The 15,277-nt window shown below is 43.8% G+C and overlaps 1 long non-coding RNA gene across 1 annotated transcript; it reads right to left on the bottom strand.

Moving 5' to 3' along the window:
* Positions 1 to 439: 439 nt before the first annotated feature.
* On the bottom strand, positions 440 to 10,619 carry LOC306915397. The gene is made up of 3 exons (XR_013788808.1): positions 10,050 to 10,619; positions 6,428 to 6,541; positions 440 to 1,237 (listed from the first exon to the last, which is right to left on the bottom strand). It is a non-coding gene; the product is annotated as an uncharacterized lncRNA (long non-coding RNA).
* Positions 10,620 to 15,277: the final 4,658 nt, after the last annotated feature.

Below are 15,277 nucleotides of genomic sequence, written 5' to 3'. Positions count from 1 at the left end.
TGATAGAGCCCAGAGCGAGGCATTATAATGGGGCTGTCCATCTCCTGGACAGGTCTACTTCTTCACTGTGCAGCCTCTGCGCTCTCTCGTCTTTTAGAGTCAAACGGTAGTGCATGCTTAGAATGAAAAGAACATTTGATAGTGGAAGGAGTATAGTATAATATTTAGTAGACAGACAGACAGACAGACAGACAGACAGACAGACAGACAGACAGACAGACAGACAGACAGACAGACAGACAGACAGACAGAGAATGGACAGCACAGTCCATTGGTAAAATGATAACAGAATGCATTAAATATTTTGAAAACATTGAATTGAAACAGTGTCCAATGAACAGAGATCTTTATCCACAGATTCCACAATTGTTTGGAAAGGGACTCTTCATATCATGCCGCCGAAGAATATAATCACCATAATATACTTCTACCACAAACTTCAAAGATTGAGTGACCATTTGATGAAGAAAACACATGTTAACGAAGCCTATTCATCAATCCGGCATCTGCTGCTGCCCAGCAGTGTGGTCAGAAAGAATCTGTGGCATGTGGAGTGCGGTTTAAAGGAGTGCTGGAAGGCAGCGACCACCTCTTCAAGGCGTTGCTCAGCACAATGCCGGCTACTCCCTCAAAGAGCCAAGTTGACGTCTTTTGGGATGTCTGTTTGGAACCTGTGGAGACATGGAGAGTCCGTGGCATTCTCCTTTAATTAATCACGGCTAGGGGAAGATTAAACAGCCAGCACCACTCCCACGCCTTGGAGTGCTTTGTGTGGATGGACGAGGGGGACTTTGAAGCTTGGGCATTGTCAGGATATTAGAAGAGTCTTACTGTAGGAGAGGGGTTTGTGATCGCCGCTTACTCCATTATTCTTCATCCTTTCGTTTTTTAATAGAGTGATAAGTGATGATGACCAAAGACAACGCGCATATATTGGTCCTGCACTCTTTGCTTTGTAATCGGAGGGGGGTTTATTAGGCCAGATGCATGCATTTAAAGCTTGGGAATCCAGCGGCGTGGTCCGTGAATTTCAACACCTGCACTCCACTCCCCCATAAAAAGCACTTTGCTTCATTCCCAAGGATGACTTACGGGCATGTTCGACTAGTACATCGTATCCCCGTTAGACTCGGACCGCAGGTTTCACCGCCCAGCCGACATCCAAAACTCATCTGTGTTTACCGAGGTATCAGCGTCGCCATGGATTCGCCGCAGATCGGAGATGACCTCACAAGGGCTGTCGAGAAAGAAATGGCGAAAGGGCCTGAAGGTAGTGAGGGAGACTACAGAATAAGTAACAGTGACTTGTTGATTGAGTACAGAATGCATTTAGGGTGCGCACTGTTATAAGTCCTTCCATGTTAGAATTACTGACTGCACTGTACACCACCTCAAGTCTCTTTACAGTGAATTTCATTTCTCCCCCCTAATAAGCTGAGCTGATTCAGCCCAATAAATGTTAAAAGGCTGTCACCCCGTGTTAGGAGTGAAAAATGTGCTTCCTGCCTGTGTGCAGTCCGTGTAAAGCCAAACAGAAGAAACGTGTGTATATCCACCACTTTTACTGAACTTTTACTTACATTAACACCCGTGTGATTTCCTTTCAGCCCAACGACGTGTGCCTCCATTTCTCTTATATCAGGAGACTTATGCGCCCGAGATGTGCATTAAAACTTTAAATGAAAAACCTGTTGACACGTCCACTGGGATCAGAGGAACACTAGTGGGACTGCACCTCTCTCTCTCCCGCTCCCGCTCTGTCTCTCTCTTTCTCTCTCTCTCTCTCTCTCTCAGCCGGGCCAGACCAACAGCGACATGGCCTGCCACAAGGTGTTTAATGGCTATGGGAAGTTCCCATAGGGAACGGCTGCTAGGAACACGGTTGAATCTGGGCCCCCCTTGCTCCCTCCTGTTCTACAAACACAACTCAGGCTCCAGTGATGGATGAAACAGGCCAGAGTCTACCACGGACCTTATTTATGGGACCACAAAGCTCTCCCTGTCCGTCCGTCCACAGCGCTGTGCGGTGAATGCCATAACATCTCACAGAGACAGAAAGAAAAGAGAGAGACAGACACAAAGTGAGACTGAGACAGAGAGAGAGACTGAGACAGTGACAGAGAGAGCGAGAGAGAGAGCAAAAAAAGAGAACATCCGACATCGAGATGAAGTATGGCATGCTTGCAAGGGCTCTTCTGCAAAATGGGATGCGATTGCCGTTTGTAATGTGGACATCCCAGAGGTGGAAGTGAGACAGACCACCAGAGCTATCCAGAAATAGTCTGCTCTTCCAATCACGGTCATCATCACCCATGGGTTGATGATGGAAGTACCATTGACCTGCCCTTTCCCTGCAATGGCCCTGTCTGGTTATTTTGCCGGTGGGAAAGGATCCAGACTGTCTAGGACCTAACTGTGTGTGTGTGTGTGTGTGTGTGTGTGTGTGTGTGTGTGTGTGTGTGTGTGTGTGTGTGTGTGTGTGTGTGTGTGTGTGTGTGTGTGTGTGTGTGTGTGTGTGTGTGTGTGTGTGTGTGTGTGTGTGTGCGTGTGTGTGTGTGTAGCATGTGTGGGTGATTTGGCGGTCCTAAGTGGGCCATTGGTGCCTCAGACTGTGACCTGAAGCAGTTCACATCTCAAGTCCACTCGTTGCTCACTGAAAGGATTTTACAACTGTTTCTGCATTTCTGAGGGGCGCTAGCCCCTCCTATATACAGGTTTAATGTTTGTTTTTAGTTCAATGTTTGTTTTAAATGAATCAACGACAATGAACCGAAAATGTACGTCATCTTGTAGCTAACAAACATTAAATGCCATTAACAATAAAGAGAATTTAATGTTTGTGTTGGCACCGTTTATTTTATATCACCATTACATCACCTAATCAACATGAGTTAGACTTTAATATATTAGCGTCCCTCACTTCACACAGGTGTGATTTTTAAAAGTCTAACTACCTTTAACCACTTAGACCCTGGTGTCACTATTTTGGCCAAATCATTACAGGCAAAAACAAACAAACCTCCAAACAATCTTTTTGATATTTTCAAAATGTAAAGATTTAGAACATCAGATCTTTAAGTTCACAGCGTGGCACAAAGCGATGCATTGTGTGCTTGTATTGTAGATATGCTGTTTGTTATTAGTTGACAAAATATATACTGTAAGACTTGAGTGCTGCAGAACCTGCAGAACCCTCTACACAAGAAATTCTCCACGCATGGAGTTTCTTCAGAGCAACATTTGTTTTCAAGGCCACGGGCACAGAGATTATGAAACACTTCAGCATAATGAGAAAAGTATGATTGGAATTGTAAATATTTCACTCACTGTGGCTTTTGTCTCCTTTCAAAAATGTTATCAGTGTCTGTTTCATCGAGGTCCAAATTGAGACTCACTGTCTGCTCAAGGCACAGGGTGCATTATTCATATCACGGAGGGAGAACACTGTTTGTACTGCATGATTAACAGTCCAGACAACAGAAATCAGCCTTCATTTGAAGATTCTATTCCTGAATGTGTTCACTTCTGCCAAGTTACTGCAAAGTATGATCAATCACATCATAAAAACCTCATCCCCAATGATGCAGCCATTTATCAAGAAAGTATTTGGCCTCAACGGTGTCCTGTGTTCATATTTTTTCAGTGTTTACTGTTGAGTAATATTATTCAAAAGTGCTAAAGAGCTAATGATTTTTGAAAAGAAAACTGAGAGAAAATGAGAATCTAGTGCCACTTTTGACCTTCAAGGTCCAATGTTGCTATGCAGTGTCTCACGATATGGCTCCCTGGTGTGGTCAATTATCCCTCTGCTTCTTGATCTCTGATCCACAATAGGGCCCAGAAGCATCTGCTAGGGGCATCATCTCTCTCTCATCTATCTGTCTGTAGTGGAGGTATAAAACACAGTTTGCCCCACGGTCCTTCCTGCCGTGTCCAATATTTGGGCCGAGGGAGCCATCTCGGCACACAATGATGACAGGACACGATGAACCAAGGCCTCTGAGCAACAATGAAATTCAGCCATGTGAAGTCAGCTGAGAGGAAAATGGAAAGAGAAGAGACAAAGCGAGAAGGAGGAGGAGAGACATCCCTATTGGCAGGCGTCAGTGAATGTGGGCTGACAGTTTATTGAAGTTTACTGAAAGCGATAATCATGAATGCCCCTGAGGTACAGTATACAGCATCACAACATGCAAAAACATAAACAGTAAGAGATTTATTCAGACAGACTGAGAAAAACAGTGCACTTTGAAAATCATTTTTGTCTATCAGGACTTCTATTAATCTTGGTAAGGCGTAGATAAAGAGGAAGCTTCAGAGATTATTTAATGGAAAAGACAGACAGACACTTGACTAGACCATGTGAGTCATAAAGAGAAAGAAATGCGTTCTCACAGTTTCAGCAATTATAGCCTTAGCTTTCATAACAGTGGCAATCCGCCCCACACTCGACAATAAGCCTGCCATGTTCAGCTCCCATTCCTCTGTGACGAAAGCTTTCTGTGAGAAAGGACACTGGGCCCCGGCCCGTGGAAATACATGACGAAGCTGTCCATCACACAGCCCTGTTCTTTCATCCGAGAACGCCCGAGAGGATCAAAATGAGCCCGGCACGTGCCACAGAGCTCTCTAGATAAAAGATGGAAATTCTGCAGCCTTTATGTTGCTTGCAATGTCACAGGGCTTGACTGGGTCAATCGCGGCCATACCATTTCACTCCAAAACAATAGCAAGGGGATTCCCGTGACTATCATTCAGATACAAAGCTGGAATTCTCAACTGTGATGAAATGAAATCCAGGGGACATTCTCGCAGCACTGCACGGCCTAGGTCAGGAGTGGGACATTGAGCGCATTAGCCACGCAGCTCCAGAGGCTCTGTGTTATCTGATAAGGGCAAGAGAGCTGAATTGATCCTGATCTTAAACTCTCGTAAGCCGGGGGAGATTGTGAAGATACTGGCCTCTGCCTCTCCTGGGCTGCACGGCTGGGAAGCAATTTCCACCTCACTTTGGGGCTGATTGCGTTGTGTTTCTCCAAGGGGGGTACAAAAAAAAGGAACTGATGTCTGATTAATCAGAAACAGGGCCTCAAAAGTAAAAAAGTAAAACAGCAACCATCTGGTTCGCTATCACCATGTATCAGAATGCAGTGTGCGTATCTGTGCGTGTATAGGTATGTGTCATTGTAATATTATCAAGTTCACGGTGAAAGAGATTGGGTTGTAAATACTGTCCTAAATGGTTGTAAATACCACAATAAAATAACCTCTGCCAGCCACACAACTATGACATAAACATACAAACAGATGTACCGGGAGAGGCACCAGCCTGTCTGTGGAAGTGGCCATAAACCCTGGAGGCAACGCAAGTTTGTTGTTCTGGGAAGCGGAATACACCACTGTTTACATCTCAATCCGAGAGCAGCGTGTTTTGCAATACCAAACTGTGCGTGTCTGCGGGTTTTAGGAAGATAACTCCCTCCAGGGCGGATAGAGCAGACGAGCCTGAGAGCCAATCGCCTGGCACTTTGCTGAGATGTAAGAGAGGGAATCGCAGAGCTCACTGAGACCGAGCCAACACGACGTGCGGTGAGGTAATGCCACAGTGGCTTGTTAATAGGCCAAAGAAGACCAAGAATTCATGTTGTCATCAGCCCGCTGCCCATCCACAGAGATATGTCAACATGAGAATCAACTGCCACGCCCATAAGAGTGACAAGGGGGTGGCTTCATGGGCTGGTTTTGGCACCATCATTCCATTAATAACAATGTGGTGGGCAACGATGACATCTCAACAATTGGCTCGGTTCAATCTCTGCTGTCAACGGTTGCCCAAAATGTCTATGTGCTATAAGCCTGATTCATAGCTCGTCGCATGACAGTGTTACACGTCAAAAATAGCTGACCTACAAGCTCACAACGCGTCTCACATGCAACGCGTTGTGAGCTTGTAGGTCGGTCAACGCCATCATGCAACAGAGCATAAATTAGGCTTGAGAGGGGAGGTTTTAGGAAAAGCTGCTGCCTACTGACGGCCATAAATCTGTATCTCTCATGGTCTGTATAATCCTTAACATGCCATGTCTACTACCACCCACTCGAATTCTTTGCTCCCGTTTCCAAAAAGAGTCCCACCAGATTTAATTGTTTTTGCGTGCTCTTTGAATGAAGCAAGCTTTAACAATTCTTCTTCTGATTTTATTTTTTTAGAAATGCCTGCTGCATTCACTTGGCTTATTGAAAACACGCCTCGGCTCAAGAGCATTGGGTGACCAGAAAGGTTTTTTAGATGCCTCTGTGCGTGTGTGTGTGTGTGTGTGTGCGTCCACAATACGTGTTTTATGCATGCTTTTTAAGCATGTGTTCAGTGTTCACATGCCTGTGCGTATTCTTTCCTTGCATAAGCAAATGTGCATATTGTACGTACCATGTGTAGATAAAATGAAAAAGGCATCTCTGTGTGCTCATCAGCAAATGGAATCCAGTCAGGTTGTCTTGCTGACCATCTGGAGATGACATGGCTGCCGATTCTGCCGTTCTCCTGAATGCCAGCAAGTGAGACAGAGATATTTTGGAGATGAGACAAGGCAATTACTGCTAAGCATTTCTCCCTCCAGCATGGGCGGGGGATGCTGGGATAGGCCTGACAGTATGATCAGCCCTGGGTCAAATGGGATTTGAGGTAGACCTATATTCATTCCATGGGGGAAATCAATCATTGATCACAGAGAGGGGGGGGGCTCTTAGGGGTTAAATGTCTTGCACAGTGACACAAACATACAGTGTACCGTCCAGGCCGGCAAGCGTAGTAAGAACATAAGATGGTGACCTTCTACCAGACGACCTCACTGACCTAAGATCATAGTTCATGGCTGGATTGGATTAGCCAGAATTATAGGTTGTTTTTTCCTTTTGTCTCAAATCATAAATTATAGCCTACTGAACGATCCAAATCGAATGAATTACCGTATGTGTTTTAACTTTTAATTATATACTTCATATTGTTCTCTTTTTCCATATGCAATAGTTTTTTTCTATTAACATGAAATTCATTTGTTCTCTTTTTCCATTAATATGCAATGTTCCGTCCAAAAAAGATATATATGATTCTCTTCAATTCATCATAGAGTTGAGATTGATAAAGCAATACATGAACAGATTAATTCTAAATCAGAATACCCTTTGAGCCTACAGTATGCCAGGTAAAAGGTGGAGGCTGAGGTGGAGGAGGCAGCTAAAAGCAGCAGCAGAGATCTACATATTTACGCGACAGTTTTCTGCACCACAAAGGGAGGGACTTTCGCCCTAAATTTAGACCGTGACGGAGGGGCGCTGTCTCAAGCAAACTTGAGCCTCGAGAGACACCACTGAGTGAGGTAAAGCGAGTGAGTTGCAGTGTCGAATGTTGAGAAGTTCGCTTGAGCTGACTCAGCCTCGTTCGAGTTGCTGAGTTCCCCTACAATGAACACAGCGGAGCGCTCCCTACCCCACTGATGGCCCGCTTCACACCCAAGCCGGCCGCTGCGCTCCTTCCAACCCCTCCCTTCGCGGGGCAGCCCCTCCTTTCTTGGTGCACAAAACAGGGTCACGATATTTACAGGGGCCGCCCTGTTGAGAGCATGAGCTCTGATTGGAGTGAATAGCGTGGCTGATTTGGTAATGATCAGCAGAGCTGTGAATGGTGTGTAGAAAAGTGTGACTGATTGAAAACAATCAGCAGTCTTGCATTTTACAGCTGAGGCGTGCATGACTCCCATGCCCTGGCATGAACTAATGTGATGCTTCATATATTTATAGCTTCTCTATAAGTCATTATACGCTGTAATTATTCCTTTGGCTTTGGTTGGTCCATAAATGAAAACCATCTTAACAAAAGCATAGTGACCTGACCAGCATGTTTAAGACAAAGGATACCAAAGTTTTCATGTTTTGTGTAATGCTTGACCGACATGCATGACAACATTGGATATAGTTATAGCTCCCATAATTCATTGCATGCACAATTAGCACATGCACAACGCTGCAGCACCTCCCTTTGATTGGTCCATCAATGAAACTAAACAGACTCAACCAGCATCATTGGTGTTTGGGATTTTAAAGGACAACTTTGTTTTTTTTTCAACCAAGGTTCATGCTTTACGTTGTTATTAGATAAAGTAAAAGATGAGTTTTTGCTGCTTTCTTTAGTTTGAATGATTTCAGCTATTTTTGACAGGGGGATCGAGGGCATTCGAACAAGTGGCTAAATATTAGGGATGCACGATTAATCGGTAGCATAATCGGAATAGGCCATATCGGTATCGGAATGGTCTCAAAATAATACAGATTATTTAATCACCAGCAAAAAATAAATAAAAATGAAAAATAATTTTACATTTAATTTGTGTACTGATCTCATTCAGTAGTCATTCAGTTGTGAAAACAGACACTTGGAAAAGTATATGCTATTTATTGATTGATTAAATACTTTATTAATAGGCTTTGGGCTAAACTCCTAGGGCATAGGCTTGTTTCCATTGTGATCCTGATTCCTCTGTATAATATCGGAATCGGTCAGAATCGTTATCGGCAGATATGACCCTGCATAATCGTGCACCCCTACCAAATATGTAATTCTTTTTTACAAACTTTTACAGCGATCATCATCGGTCATCTTTTACTTTCTCTAGTAACAACCTAAACATGAACCTCGGTTGGAATGTTGTCCTTTTAAAGACAAAAGTATTCATGTTGCCTAGGCTACATGTTGCCTATGTAGCCTAGGGATCCCCACCCCCTTTAAATCCAGTGCCTGCTCCCATTTCATATTTCACAGCTGATTTCACAAGTAAATTAACAGTAGGCCTATCTTTTTTCCCCCTTCTTTTTTTAAGGGAAAAAGCACGAAGGGCCTATGGTCCCTTATTGTATTTGCCCGGATTTTCTTCTCCCTTCTTCTTCCGCCAAAAATAGCAGTTCTGGCTTACCCGTGCAGTTGGTTTGACCGTTTGACCGCTAGCAATACAACTTTGATACGCATATGCGTCTCCTCATGCCGAACAACTTTCATATTCCAACCTTTTGACCTCTGACCTTTAGATCTCCCACCATTTTGAATTATATGAAAACCAGTTCAAATCTATCTCCTCCCAGGATCTTTGATCAAAATGCACGAACATTTCTACATGTGAACTTTTGACCTATAGACAGGGATCAATTTCTTTTTAATTATTTTTGTGCCAAGCTAGGGGACGTGAGTTGCCAAGTCCGTATAAACAACATTGTTTAATGTTGTTTAATGCAATCAGATATGACTTTTCTGTGTGGATGTATGGGCTGTCAAGGCCAGAAAGTAGTTTTTTGCCACTCAGTAGGCGTTCCTGCATAACTTCCTGGTTTGATGATGATGTCACGCGCATACCCTCTATTGTGACTTTGTCTGCAGGCTAATGCTAACGATGACTGCTCAACAACAACAACCCCCTCCTCCGTGCTCACCCGGAAACGAAACTGAGGCCCGTACTATAACTATAACCGCAGCCAGCCAGCGGTGTTGTTGAGCAGCCTGCACCGCTCAGTTCACATGGGTGTGATTTTTCTTATGACTTGCAGGTCCGTCTTATCTTATCGCTGCTTGCAGCATATAATAAGCTATTTCTACCACACAAACCCTACTGACCCTATACAGTGCAAGTCATATTAGGAAAACATATTATAGCAAGAATATTGGAACATCACAGAAAATAGCAGATACAAGGGGGGCTTGTTGCATTGAGTGCAAATTACATTTTGCTTAGTCATTTCTGTGTAACCCTGTTCATAAGCCATTTCAATATTCATTTAACAACATAATAATGGTTTGGTACAGTGCTGTGCAGCTGTATAGGCTATATGTTTTAGTTTTACACAAGCCAAACTTCTAAAACATACTTAGCTTATAGCCTATTGTAGCAATTATACAGCAATTGACCTCTCATAGGATAGGCATATAAAAAGAAAACTGCAATTTGTTTGCCCATTATTCATATTAAACAGATAAAGATGTAGCCACCATACGTATACATACATACCTAGCCTCTCTAGATGTAAACTCTCACGAAGGCAAGCGTCGACAATGATGCTGGCCTCCGTCCATCAGGTCCATCCCCATGCCAAATATTTCATCCTCAAAGCACTGCAGTAGGTAGCCTAGCAGGCCCTACAGTACAGTACAGCTCACTCACTGCATGGGTGCGTGTCTGTGTTTCATGGACAGAAACGCGTGGGACGTGGTTCGACAATGTGTTAACAATTTGTGTTGTTGCCAACAGTCAATGTTCAGGAACTCACTGTCGTTTTAGCGTGACGGGTAGCTTTTGACCAGTATTTCTTTCAGTGCAACTGCATGGATAACTGGATTTCTCTCCCTTGCGCGCGCGCTCGCCGTTCGCGCCCTCTCCTTTTTGCAAAGTTTAGTCACTGTTCTCTGTTAAAAAGCTTTAGGACTTTACTAGTAGTAGTAGTCTTGTATTCCACTTCGCGTTGACGCCAGCGGCCAGTCACGTGCACGACGTTGGGAAAATGTTAAGTTAGATAAACATGAAACATTATGCTTTGTAGCGAAGTTAGTTAACATAACAGCTGTTTTAAGTCTTCTGTAATTGCGCGCTCGACGTGTGTGTGCCTGGCTCTGGCTCGCTGGCTTTATTGGCACGCTCTGCCCGTCTGTAGGACTACTACGTGCGCGCAAATTATTTAATGGGCTTTGTGAAACAGGTGTGAATGAATATTTGGAGATTTGACACCTCCCTATAATCTCTAATAAAATGGCAAAACTAGTGCCAGAGACTAATAACAGGATTTCTATCTATCTGTATACTGTCTGTCTGTCTTTCTGTCTATTATTTATTGGCTATGCTTGGTGTGTGTGTGTGTGTGTGTGTGTGTGTGTGTGTGTGTGTGTGTGTGTGCGTGTGTGCATGCGTGCGTGCGTGCGCGTGCATGTGTTAAAGTAAGATCAAGTAATAGTAAGAAACATAAAAACAGGAAGAGATCAAATCAATACAAATTAGAAGAATACTCAAGCATGCAGGGCTATAGGTTGAATATTTCACTGCTACAGTACGTATGAAGCATAATTCCAGATTATGCATTGTGCATTGTAAATTCCTGCATTGTAAAGTTGCTCATAATGATGTTGGATGTCTTGTGCTGTGATGAACCTGCATTATTGTATAGGCTATGTGTCTTTTAGTGGCATTGGTTGTGGCATTGGTCTTCAATTTTTTTACATCTATATTAAAAGATATATAAAAAAAACATTGAGGGAAAAAATACAATATGAAGCAGTTGATGACATCATGCAGTAGGCCTACAGGGGTGCATACTTAGTTTAGACTAGTCATTGGTTAGACATGGGTTAAGGTTAGGTTTAGGTGTGCTGCCCCGTGGGTGGTTAGGTTTAGGGTGAGGGTTTGAGATAGCTTGTAGTTGTAGGACTAATGACTATTTGTACGTCTCTAAATGTTTTTGATGAATTGAACATGGTGGACCCTATTGGAAACAAGTGTAATGCTTAATTGGGTCGTCCACTCACAGTTAACAGCCTTTGTATTGAGTTTGTGCTTGAAATGTACTGTAATTCTGCAAACTGTTAATAAATATTTCAATCAATCAATCAAAGACTGGTCTAACCAATGACTAGTCTAAACCAAAAACTGTCTAAACTAAGTACTGCACCCGGCCTACAAGCGCGTGTTTTACTACTTTTGTAATGGAGAATGGCTGTTTCACTGTTGTACATGTGTTTAAACAATGGCTAGCATGAGGGTGCAGGGTTTACGGCATGTCAAATGTGCACAGGCAACTGTAATTGCTTGTGTGTGTGTGGAGTAATTAACCCTACCCATTTAAACCTCACTGCACCCCAAATCCTCTGCAAACCTTGAATGACATCACAAGTGGTGAAAACTTGAGAGGCCATGGCATCACAGATGTTCAGTTGGCCTTTATCTGGCCCCCTCACACGCACACGCACATGCACACGCACACGCACGCACACACACACACACACACACACACACACACACACACACACACACACACACACACACACACACATTGAAACATAACATACTCATTTCAGAGGTTAGACCAGACGTGCACTCTTGGCATGTGGTTGTTTGAAAGAACATAGTGAGAGTGTGAAGGGTGTCTGTCAACTGGGACACACTGTAATCTTTTGCACAAACAAAGTCTGGTCAGATGGCAAGACCGCGGTTGACACCCAGCTGGGGTGGTCTTGTGTATGTATGACTGTTACCTCAAGAATTCCTCAAGTACAAACAAGTTCTACTGCCTGTCATCCACCAAATGGAGTTAATTTATTTGTTCAAAAACAGGGGGAGTGAATTGGCTTTTTTGTTTGCAAGGTGTGAAGCCCATGCGGTGATGATCAAGCATTGAAATTCGCTCTACGCCCGAGGGCTTTGGGCTCGCTATGGTTGTTTAGAAATGGTTGTTGTCAGCTATGTTTTCCATCCGCTTGCACCTCCTGTTGTCCTGTGCACATATGGCTGGCTCCCCCTCCTCTGCGGCCTTGGCCTTGGCTAAGTGGCAGAGGCTTACCTGGCTCACTGGGGTCTTTGACCCACGTCTGGCACTACTGTCCCTCTCTAGAGAAGTGTGTGACACGCACTCTTTTATACCTTCTTACACAAGGGACATAGCCTGCTCCATTGCCAGGATGCATAACAATGCATGTCTTTACTAACATACGTTTTGTATACTGCTGCTGAAATTGTATGACATCTTTGTTTCTCGCTTCTGCCCTGACCCCAGCTTCTACCTTTTCCCTGCTGAGAATTACTTGTAGGAAACGCTTTCTACCTTCCACTACTGCATCCGCAGAGAAACACACAATTTGTTAAACTTGTGCTTTCTGTCTTATTTGTTCTTTTAGGCGAGCCAGGCTCCTCTTCTGGTTTCCATTTGTTGTAAGCTATTAGCGCACATGACCTGATAAGGGAGTGGTCAGCCGAGCGCAAACATCCGTCTCCGAATACATCCGTCATAGTCCATATGTGTTTGACTGCAGCAATAATATCCTCTCCTGGAGAACTTTGACTGGGGGACACGGAGGTGAAACTACCGGGGCGGAGCAGCATCTTGACTTCATGTAATCCTTGACGAGGCTCTGAATATCATGTGTTGCATTAGCTGTGTTCTAGTGCTCAGTAAATATATCCCCCGCTCACTAAATGTCTTGGATGGCCTGCAAGGTTTTTAAGCAACTCGCACAGGCAGCCAACCAGAAAGGCAATATGTTAAAGGCCGCTTTTTAAAGGTTCTTGGCTGACTCAATGGAGTCAAAGTGCTTCACATGCTATGTCTGTCTCCCCAAGTTAATTTCCATTGGTATATTTCGGGTGACCACAAGAGACTGTATTGCTTTTGTAACACTTAGATCACTGACAGAAAGAAATGTTAATGTTGAGACTGAGTGGAGAATACATCAGTGTATTCCTTTGTATTTATCAGCCGAGCATCTCTTTATTTGCGAATGATATACAATCTATTTTATTTGACTGTTTCATCTGCATCTGGCACGACATCTGTTGTATCTGTGTTGACAATGTCTGAGAAAAGCAAGTGGTCCCATTCTCGAGAACACTCTGGCAAAGGGTGAAACAATATGGACGTATAACGCACAAAGCCGAAACGGGATATTTTACCATTCCATTACGCAAGATCAAAGGAGGACCAAACATACATTTGTGAGCATAGCGTCTTCAGTTTGTACATTCATCTTCCTCTTCAGCCAGCAGACTTTCTATAGGGAAGACATGGCAAGACAAGAGATTGGGACTGAGCTGATTAGCACCGTGCGTTGAGAGCCCGAGTCAAGAGATGTCTTTTGTTGGGTAACAGGAGATTGATTTAAGAGATTGCTGGCTGAAAAGCGAGCTTAATGCGGAGTCTCCAGTCCACAGAGGACTTGCTTTGGAGTTCATTCAACCAGACATATATGTTGTACATTTCTTTCACTATAGTAGAAAGATATCAGTTCCTCTCCCAGTTCAGGACGTCCTGCCATTATTTATAGTGGTTATAAAACCATGTCACTTCTATAAATATTCCATGTGGAGGCCATGAGACAACCAGGAACTGTGGGTGAACTCTTGAAGGTCCTGATTTGTGTGTACCTAATCTGAGCCGTGCCTCATGCACTTGTAATCGAGTTGGGCGCCCATGGGGACCTGTGCACCTGGTGTTAAAACCCTCATTGACGACACTCGCAGTGTGGGAGTCTGGTTGAGTTGTCGTGGACTTGTTACATCTCTGGGAATGGATGTCTGACCCCAATGCACCTAAGCCTGTCAGGGGTGGGGGTGGGGGGTCATGGACAGGCTGCTGTGGAGTAATGACCAGTGTACAACACGCGGTAACGCGGGGCAGATGCTTTTGTCAGCATCAATATATTTAGGTAGTACTCATGTACTGCACTTAAGGACATGCTCTTCAATTACTTGGGAAACTTGCTCCGTTCGTGCGACAGCTTGAGTGAACGCATGGCATGCCTTGCCGAAAATGACATAATGAGTGAAAGTTATGGATGATGTAGTGAAACTTAATATCACCTGTTAGCCCCTGGCACGGCTGGAGACAGGCACTCAGTAAAAAGAGCACAACTGCCTCGGAACAGTTTCTGTTTTGTGTTTATCCTAAAAGTTAGTTTAGCCCTCCGTGGAGGTCTCGGTATTGGGGTGCACGCCCATGCAATGATTAAATATTATGTTTGCTACTAAAACTCATCATAAACACTCTCATTTGGTTAGGTGGATTTTTAGTGTCTGGATCTGTCTGCATGTCGACCATTTTCAGTGAATGATGGCAGTAGGCAAGTGTGTTATGACAAGCACCCACAGTGCTCAGAGATAAAAAGTGAGGAGAGATGTGTTTTTACACCCTCAAGAGCCCTTGATGTTTGCTGCTTAAAAATCTGAGTTATAGAAGTGGGTGAAATGATGGCTAACATGGCTTGTATCCTTCCATGTCAACAAAAGAGCGTTAGTGTTGTGACTGAGCATCTCACGAGTGGATTCCCTCGTGTGAATTCATCTTCCTCTGCTTTTGTGAGCTTGGCCAGACAATTCAAAGAGAAACCAAATCCTCCACTTCCTAATTGCTTGCATTGTTTTTTTGTTTTTTTCTTGAGAGATTTGTGTGCAGGTACAGACTAGAGAAAAGGGAAAGGTCTTGTCAAAGGAACACATTGAGAAGAATCGTAAACAAAAGAACCCAGTCTTTTCAAATAATA

The sequence above is a fragment of the Electrona antarctica genome, assembly GCF_951216825.1.
Source record: "Electrona antarctica genome assembly, chromosome: 22".
In the NCBI taxonomy this organism is placed as follows: Eukaryota; Metazoa; Chordata; class Actinopteri; order Myctophiformes; family Myctophidae; genus Electrona; species Electrona antarctica.
Note: the sequence above shows the minus strand (reverse complement) of the source record. Positions and strands in the feature narration are given on the sequence as shown.